Source organism: Oxyura jamaicensis, chromosome Z (assembly GCF_011077185.1).
Source record: "Oxyura jamaicensis isolate SHBP4307 breed ruddy duck chromosome Z, BPBGC_Ojam_1.0, whole genome shotgun sequence".
NCBI lineage: Eukaryota > Metazoa > Chordata > Aves > Anseriformes > Anatidae > Oxyura > Oxyura jamaicensis.
The window spans coordinates 2,413,558-2,423,716 of NC_048926.1; positions in this window are offsets into that span (position 1 = coordinate 2,413,558).

Below are 10,159 nucleotides of genomic sequence, written 5' to 3' on the forward strand. Positions count from 1 at the left end.
TGGAAGATGCTAGAACAGAAATACACACTGCCCTCAGGGGTGCATATAATGGCATGGGATTTCTGTACGTTACAACATTCCTTTAAAGCCATGTCATCTAATGACAGACTTTCTTCTCTTTGTTTGGGGGGGGGGAGGGAGAGAGAAGTTAGCCTTGTTGTACTATTTCCTCTCTCCATTTCTCATTTTAGTTTTCAGATAGGTACATGCTGTAGAATACACTTTAATTGTAAATAAAAATACGTTCTTCCTCGCAGTGCCTTCCTTTTGAGCGTCTCGGAGGAGGAAGCGAGCACTGGACTGCCAGCACCACAGCCGTGCAGAGCTCAGCGAGGAACCTGCTGCTCCGCCAGGCTACAGGTCGAGGGGTCTCAGGGCAAAGGCATTGATCCACCAGTTCTGCAGCAACTTCAGAACACATGCCCATCTCTGTAAAACCTGTGGAATTTAATAAAGAACTCTCAAGCAGGAATGGTTTTTATTTTATTTTATTTCACTTTACTGCTCTCCCACCAGAGTGTGGTATTTGCCGTTCAATTCCACGATGCTCCCCCAGCATGGGGAAGAACACTCCTGCCCTGCCACCGGCACAGCGGGGCAGCGCCGCAGGGCCGCCAGCCTCCGGGCCCGGCGGCGGGGAAGGGCAGGGGGGGATGGAAGGAGGGAAAAAAGGGAAGGGAAGGAGGGAAGGAAGGAGGGAGGGAGAAGCCGCCGCCGCCGCCTGAGTCACGGCTGCCGCGGGAGGTGGCACCGCGCGGCCGGGCGGCGGCGGCGGCGTCGGGCGGGGCTGGGTGCGGGCGGAGGGAGGGCGGCGGCGGCGGCGGCAGGGAATCCCCCCGCCCGCGGCGGCGGCCCGGCAAGGCCCGCCCGGGCAGGCGGCGGCGGATCGCCCAGGCCCCGGCCCAGGTCCAGGCCCCGGCCCAGGCCCAGGACCCGACTCAGGCCCAGGCCCCGACCTAGGCCCAGGCGCAGTCCGAGGCCCCGACCCAGTCCCAAGCCCAGGCCCTAGGCCCCGATGTAGGCCCAGACCCAGGCCCCATTCCCCTGCACCACATTTGTTCCTTCAAGTGTGTTATTAACCAGCCTCAAAATGCAGGCTGCAAGTAACCTGTGGAGGAATGGGCGAAAGTTTGCCTTCACGCACAGATTGCTGCTTGCTTGGCTGTACTCTTCTGTTTCAAGCTGCACTGAGGCTGGCAAGTGTTCGGTGCGACACTACAGCAAGCTTCCTCAGCTGCCATTTTATTAAGTATTGAATATATCTATTAAAGAATGGTTTCAAAATCTGTGTTCGTTTCATTACTTCATTCTATCTCACCTTTGTGAAACTGGAAGCTACCCCAAAGCCGTGGCACGGCTGACAGCTTTGTCTCAGAGCTGCTGCTGTAACCAGGGCTACATCCAAACCAGTTCTTGGGGGAGTATGGTTGGTAAAATTCTGTATTCATGGAGCTAGCACTTAAAATACTATAGAAAATACGTCCTTCTTTGTTTCTGAGGCTCTCGAGTAGTCTTGCTTCACAGTAAGACAAAACAATTAATAGGCCTTTTGGCTTTACTTAATTTAGTTTGCTACATTTTTTCTTTAATTAATATATTGCAAAATAGTTTTACTATTCCAAACCAAACAAACCTTCAAATCAATGCCAATTTACCTTACCTGCTGTCCTGCATCTTCAGAAGCAGAAGCATTGCTTCCACAGGACCAAGAGGTGCAGGAGTGTTGCAGCTGTGCCCAGGCAAGGTATCCTGTCTTGTGCACAGCACTACATGCTGCTCAAATCAAGTCACATAATACCTTGCAAAAGTCTCATTTTCAATTCCTGAGTTCAACAGTATGCCATACAATAAAATGAATGTGAATGAATGTGTGTTATGCACAACTCTGCCATCCCTGTTTTTTGCAAACTCGAGAGCACCTCCTAGGCAGTTACCCAAGTTAAAATTTGAGATGGGGGAATATGACACAGAGAGCTGTAAGACTCACCAGAGGTATCAGAATGACATGCCATGTTTCTAGGCATCTTGACGGAGAAGCTGAGGTCTCGCTGTCCCTTCTTTCTTTCTCTGTTCAAGTTTTGTATTGAATTTCTTGGAACAGAACATAAAAAGATGGCATTTGTAAGCATAAATGGCCAGCCGTCCATTTGCCTACCATATACATGTGTCAAATCTCTAATCAGGCTGTGTAACTAGTCCTACCAATTAAGCATGTGTTGGACTTTACTTGCTTGCTGTATACTCCTGTAATACTAAAACACTGAACAGCAAGGTTCAGACAGATTGTGTTCCTCAAGGTGAGCTAAAAGCTTAACACTTGTCTTTAGGATTTCAAGCTAAGAAAAAAAAAAAAAAAATAGCTTTGGCTCTTTGCTTCGGAATATGATTAATATTCTAGCAACCTACCTCCCTAAACAGGACCTTGTGAGGAAGTCCTGAGAGCTCTAACCTCGCTTGGACTCCACTGGGAGGTGAGGTGCTCAGCGCCTTTAGGAGGCTGCATGGCTGCATGCACTTTGCAGAGCAGAGCCAGATGGGCTTGAGAAAGCCGAGCTGCTGACTTCCTAGCACATCACCATAAACAAAGAGACTAATAGTAATAATAATAATCCTTAGCACGTAATGACAATAGTGGTTGGGGCTGTGAATGGAGTGGGTCTTTCAAACCTCTGTTTATGGTGCCTGTGATATCACTCAGTCTGGCAGGAGGTCTGCAGCTCGGATTTCTTAAGGCCTTTAGGAGGTGGTAATTGTCTCACTTTTGCTTTAAACACAGTGTTAATTACGTTTCTAAACAATGCCTATAAACTCTTTAATTCTTTGTAAAGTGTTCCTTGTCTTTTTTTTTTTTTTTTTTTGGGGGGGGAGGGGGTGTTGGGAGGCTTTGAGGGAGGTCACAGTTAAATACCATCATGAGGGCTATCAAATGAAAACATGAAAACATTCATTTTTAATTTTAGTCATTGTACTTGATAGAGTTAAATTGCAAATAGTGTCTTTCTTTGAATTTGGAGGCATAGTCAGTATACAGTCCTTTATAGTGCACATTCCCTCTTTGCTTCAAATCATTTTTCTTCTCCATTCCATAGGTGGTGTTGGGTGTCCCAACTTTGTGTCTTTAAACTATGCCAGCAACCCTCCCCCCAAAAAAGTGGTGTTTTGCTTTGTTTTGTTTTGTTTTGTTTTGTTTTAAAAAAGTATACCTGTTATATCCTTTGGAGTCCAAAGTTCCTGAAATGATGTTTTTGAAAAAATCAAATACTAACACATTTGGGCCATGCTCTAGAAGACCCATCCAGCAGCCCACAGCTATCTCATCCAGTATGGCTGCTCTTACGTTCTCACCAAATATGTAATTTTCCTCTTAAATGAAGAGAACAAGTCTGGGCCTCCTTTGGATTAATCATTGCTATCAGATGGCATGCCTTCTTCCCTCAAGATGAAATGAATGTGGAGGTTTGGGTAATATGCTTTTGAAAATCCAATCTTCAAATTACACTTTACTATTAATACCTTCTTTTTTTCTTCAGTTTATGCAATTTGGGTTGTGAAATCAGGGTAGTCAGTTCCTCTCCAATCCTTGTTTACCCGAAACTCCTTATTTCAGGTTCAAAGGAGACTTTTCATCCTGGAGGTAGTCCCTATCAGGCAGGGTCCTGACTTTCATTGCAGCGCTACTCTTTAGTTCTCAAGTCACTTACACGACGCGGATATTTTAGAGAAAATTCAATTCCAAGCAGGTTGTTTTCCCTGGAACTGAGCCATGTCGAAGACTGTCATGAAAGCATTTCTGTCGGGTTTAATATTTGTTAAAAGTTATTAAAAATCCCAACCCTACGTTTAGATGAATGAGGACTTTTCAATTATCTGTTTTAATGCACTGGCACTACTAATTCATAAATTATCAGGTCTGAAGGGCTATTCCTACTGTCTAGACTACCCACCTGAGTAACACAGGCCAGAAAAGCTCCCTGCATTCGTACAGGTTTGAACCGGCTGGAGCTCATCTTTTGAATACCACCAAAACCTCACCTTCAGAATTGTTATTGACAGAGAATCCACCGCAGCCAGTGGTTAATTACTGTAACTGGATCATTACCTGTGAAGAATAATGCTTTGTTTCTCTCTTGATTTTTCCTAACAGAACTTCCAGCTTTTGGCTCACGCTGCATCTTTGATGGACTCAAGAAACCATTAACAAAGCTTTTTTCCCCCATGTGTGATTAAGGTCCTGTAGACTTCTGATAAACTAAAGATGTTGTTTGTCTGCAGTTGTGGAGCATCTTTATTTGAATGCATCTTCTCAGCTCTCTCTTAAGCACATTATACAGGTGTAAACGTGGCCAAAAATGTCTCGTAGAGATATAATGCTCCCATGGAGACAGGATAGAAACAAGTGCCCAAGAATTTGCTATTTAAAATTAGGACTTGGATTTGAGGACAAGAAATCTAAAACGTGTTCTCTAAAAGTAGACTGTGGCAATACTTTACTCTTATAACATCATTGCTTTATCAAGTGCTCGCATCAGATGTCTGATCATTGAATTTCCTTTTCATGTAAAACTGTAGGTCCGTATGAGGAACACTGATCCTGAACATCACAAACACGAATGTTCTTTTTAGAACAGAGTTATCGCAGTCACTGATGGGACAAATTTCCCATTAACATTGGTGGGAATTTTCCCTGGAAAAGACTGTGAAAGCGGCAGACCAGCACCTCACCACCAGTGAAGACAGTGTTTGAGGGAGAAAGCAGCTCCACGGTGCATCTGGCTAGGCCACCGCAACACAGAAGGTCACATCAATGATACTTAGGTTGTGATCTATCGTGTCAAAAAGGAAGGAACTGCAGAATTACACCCACAGCTGACAGCAGTGGGAAATAGAGAAGCTTGTGGTTTTCCACGTGCTTTGCCTCGCCCTCTGACCTCTCCTTTCCAACTGTTTCTGCCAAAGAGGGTTTGGTAGTTTTCTTTCTAATGAAGGAATTGCAAGTTCCTCCTTCTTCTAAACTGATGTACACAGCCGTGGCACCTGGCAGTCCCTTCTCTGGTGTTATCAGCTGGTCCTGAAGAACAGCACATCCCTGCCTTGTGGCTGCCATTTGAGCAGGATCTGATAAATCCCCCTGAAGCCTGATAGTCGTGCCAGAAGTCAGGGATTAGCTTGATAACGTTACGTCTGAAATGCCACTTCTAAGTGAGGGACACCCCACCCTTCCCCAGTCCCCCCGGGCTATCCATAGGTGTCGCAACGTGGTGGTCAGCACCGTATGTTCGCGGGATGCCCTGGGTTTACTGGCTTTGCTGCTCTGGGAGGAATCTGAGTGGAGGCGCCCTGAGGACTACAGGCAGATCGGGAACACTGGCTGAAAACAGAAAGCAGCTGTCTCCAACACCACTCTGGACTCCAGAGGTTTCAGGTGAAGGAATCTTTCCTCTGACCCATGTCAGCCACAGCTCTTTATGTACACACCACTATCGGGTCCAGCGCCTGCCAAATATTAGAGGCAATTGCAAGTAAAACATGGCAGTTCGTGTACTTGGCAAATGTACTTACTTGAAATAAAGAGGATTTTGATTTACATCACTGAAACCAAGTCCTGAAAGTGGGATACAGCTATGTTGTCCACATGTGCTTATCTTTCAGATGTTCCAGTGAACCTGCAGTGATTTCTGTTTCCATACAGAAAAATCTCTTCTTGAATGCTTACAGACCAAAACAAGTCTGAAAACATGTATTTGGAAATTTGAAACACGTAAGTACTGGTACAACACCAAGAAATTCAGAGTTACACATAAGATGGTGCATTAAGATTGTGTATTTTATATTAATATTTGGCAAGATCCTGGAATACACACTGATCCCCAAGGCATTCACATCTTCCTCGCTGGGGGAAGAAATTGCTCCCTTCCACCACAGCATCGTGTGTTGCACGAGGGATCTGCAGGTTCCCTTTACCTGTACAGCCACGTGTTCCACCTGCCTCTGCCCCAGTGTCCCCTCTGCCACCAACAGCCCTGGTCTCCTACCTCTTGCCTGTGTCTCCCAGGTGCTGTCACGTGCCACGTGTGCTGTCACTGCAGCTCTGCCCCATGAAATACTGGCTCCCTCGTCCCGGCTGGCTTCGTTCCCCTTCCTCTGACCCCCCTCAGCACCCATCTCAGGAGTTCCACCAGCATTCAGCAGGAGCTGGGCTGGACGACGGTGCCACCAGCAACACGTGTAAGCGTGGACAGAGCTGCAGGCGTGAGGTGGATCTGCTGACACGGGTGAGCACCCACCAGTGATGCTGTGAAGGAGGTGCTGCTCCTCCTGCCCACCTCAGCGTGGAGATGCTGGTGTCGTGGCTCGGGGCTGCAAAGCCCGTTTGGCAGCAGCACTCACACCGACACCGGCCACATTCGTTTGTTGTTTCCCCGCTGCTTCCCTGGCAGACATCACACTGGGTCTGCTCTGCGCTCCACCCCGTTTGTGCTCCTTTTTGGTGGAGATTGCTACACCAGCATGAAGGTTTGTATGTTCAATACAGCAAATTCTTCTACTGCTAGGCTAGAATTAGGGAGCGATCACACCGAGATAGGTCCTTGGTGTTGGCATAATGGAGTGCACAGGCAAGGAGACTGCCTTGTGCTAACCCCCTCTAGATACAAAACTGAACGAAGCAGTACAGACATTGTGTGAACAAGCCCAAAAGCTAACAAAAGCTCAGCTGCCAAAGCACATGCTTCAAGTCAGGTGCGTGTGAGCACTTTGGTGGATCGAGGTATCCCCAAAGGGAAGTCCCCAGAGGGAGAGCCTGTGCCTTGTAGCTCCTTGATCTGGGGGATAGATTCCCAGGGCTGGGGACATGAGTGCTTTTCCCCATTCCTGATCAGCAGGGGTGAGCACGCAGCTCACTGGTCCCTCTCTGCTTTTCTCACATAGCAGCAGTGGGACCTTTCCAGCCCCGGAGCAGCTGAGAGCAGTGCCAGGGGGATGCCCAGGCGATGCCCAGTGGGGAGAGCAGAGCGTGAGGGCCATGCCTCCCGTGATCTCCCACTCATCAGACACCGACGTTTCTTGGAGAAGGGTTTTCTTTTGAGACCTGAGGTCTTGGAGATGAATTTGCTGCGTCAATGTGAGCTGCTGGTGTAAAAGGAGACGCCGGGTATGGCCAAAATGGCATCGTAACCCAGACTTCGAACGTTGCTTGAGAGCTCTGCTCTGAAAAGAGGGCATAAAAATAGAAGCAGGGACAGCAGCGTAGCTATTCCTAATGTGCACAAAAGGATGGGAAGGTGCCAGGAGTCTCCCCACTGCCCCTGCCCTGCCTCCTGCCTGGCTTCTTCTCTCCTGCGGCCTGAGAGCCCTTTGCACTCCTGGTAGCAGAGAGACATACCCCCAAAAGAGCAAAGAGTGCGTGTTATTGACCCTAGCTTAGAAAGTGCATGAAGAGGGATCAGCTCTGTTTGTGCCCGGTAATGAGGTGAGACCCTTCCCGAGCCCGGTTGCCTTTTTAGTGCTAGTTTTTTTTTTTTTTCCCGAGTCTGGTTTTCTGGTTTTATCCCTTTGTGTGACTGCCTTTGGTGCGTCTCACACCCTGGTGCTGTTAGCAAAACAATTAGGTTAACAGTGCCTTGGCTCCAACTGTCTGTCAAAGGCTGAATTGCAATGCAAATTGACTCGGGTTTATCGTGCACCCCTAGCTCTTCAAAGGCAGCCGGGCTCGGGAAGGGTCCCCAGCAGCCTCCGGAGGAGTGGGGTCTCGAAACGGGGAGCGTGGGCTGGGTGGGATCACGCACCGATGCGTTTTGGGCGAGGGATGCGGGTTTTATTCCCCCACCTGCCAGTGAGCTCTGGCAGACACACGTGGGTTCACCCACTTCTCACAGGGATGTGCTCATTTTTATCATCTTCATTATGCCTATTTCTGTATTTTCCATATGGACAGCCTGTTTAAAGGGGTCTGCAGGGTCGGTTACAAAGTACTTCTTATCATTTATTTAATATTTAGCACTTGCATAGTAATTTTCACCTGCAGAACTCAAGGTACTTCGCACAGACAAGTGCTGCTGGCCCACTGCACAGACCCAAGGTCTGGAAGCCCAGGTCCCCGCTGACGGGAGAGGGATTTGCCCCAGGTCACAAAGGGAACCTCTGGCAGGGCCCCAGAATGACTCCTGGACCCTGTTTCTGTCCCCTGTCCCTTCGCTGCATGCGTCACGGTGTGCTCTTTGTCACTCTGCTCATGACCATAAAGCAATCACAGTCATCGAGTCATCAGCAAGGCAAGCGGAACTGCGGAGGGAAAAACACCCCGAATAAATCCATCTCGTTCATAACAGCCTGGAAAGTTTTAAAAAATTAAAAAGTGTAATGCACCTATTAATGGGCATGTCCAGGGTGTGTTCTACCAGCAGATACAGGAGTGGAAAGGAACTAGTTTTCCCCTATCACAGCACTTTACCATAGGCATTGCAGTGAAAAGGGGACTGCAGTGCTCTGGGGAAAATCAGCTGAGGTCACCTCGGAGGCTGACGAACGAGATGTCAAACTGCCATCTGATTTCCATTTCTCGGGACTGCGAAATGACCATTTTAAAAGCGACGGGATTTACTTTGCCCATTAAGTACTGGGAGGTGAAGTTAGGGGTCCATCCGCTTCCTCACCCCAATTCTTGTTTTAGAGGCCAGCAAATGATGTCCTTCCCCTCCACAATATTTTCTTACTATTTATCATAAAAGTGAGCAGGTTTTAGGCCTGGGTAGGTATAATTTTGTTACCATTTAGTAAGGCTGCCCCCAAATCCAGACCCTTTCTAACTGGTTTAGATCCAGATTCTGCAAATGCCACGAGCGGTTGCAGGCCCCCTCAGAGTCTCACTGGCCTTCTGGGGCAGGACCGGGCTCTACAATTATCCCCGTGCTCCTGCGTGCACCAAAGGCAGGCATCCAGCAGCGGCAGCCCTGGGAATACCCGGCCTGCACGCGCTCCTTCTGTGCTTGATGCCTGTTGTCTTGTTTGGTTGGGAGCAATTGTTTTAGAATTGGATTTGCTTGCAGCAGCCATGATTTAAGAGTCTCGGCTCCTACTTCCAGCGCAGTAACTGACTTACTGCGTGACCCGAAGCAACTCATCCACCAGCGCTTATTACACGGAAAGGGAGCTCCTCGTGTACGGAAGCGTGCGTGGGGCTGGGGGCTCGTGGTGAGGGGCACTGCGAGGCCCATCCGGGCTCCCCAGCTCCCTGCCACCAGGGCAGGGTGGTGCGAACCTCGCAGCCTCTTGGTGTCTCAGTTTCCCCATCCTGGGCAAGTTCCTGCCCACAGAATTGGGATGGGGGCTCTGTGGAGGACCCCTGGCTGCCAGAAGTGACTCCTTCAAACCATCCCGGCAGCAGGAATAATCAGCGTGCTCCATGCTATTAATTCCTACCCCTCATTTTGTGGGAATTGGAACATACCCACTATGAAATACTTTCCCTTCCTCTGGCAACAGGTGCTGGGAAAGTGCAAAGTATTATTAGCATTATTGCTTTTCGTGCTGTGCCCCCTTCCGATGCCCAGGATCAGAGATGTAAATATATATATTTTTATATATTTATTATACATATTATTGTTATAGCTCGCTTTTCATGCTCCAACGCTTACAGCATCTGCGGCACACCCAGCCTTCGGGGGCTCCCCCAGGCTGTTTGCCGAGGGGGGGCTGCTGCAGGGCGACCCCACGGGGACCCCCTAATTTCCCGATGCAGAAAGGGGGGCAGCATCATCCCGGAGGCACAGCGGCGGCGGGGGGGGGGCGCGACACAGCCACAACCTTTCGGCAACCCGAGCCGCCGCTTGCGCAAGGCGGTCGGAGATAAATATATATATATATATATAAATATATAATTTTTTTTTTTTTCCCTCTCCCGGAGCGACACGGTGTCTAGACGCCCACGTGATGGGGCCGGGGCCGGGCCGGGCCGGGCCGGGGCCGTGCCGCTGCGCACTGCGAAGGCGCCGGAGGGGGGGCACCGGGGGGGCGGGCGCGGCCGAGAGCGCAGGCACCGCCGCTCCCGGCTCCGCTCCGCCGCGCCCGGCTCCGCGCCGCCGGGGCTCCCCCGCAGCAAGGGAAGACGGAGGCGCTGGTGCGGGGAGGGCGCCTCTTTGCAGCCAGCGGAGGGAAGAGGAAA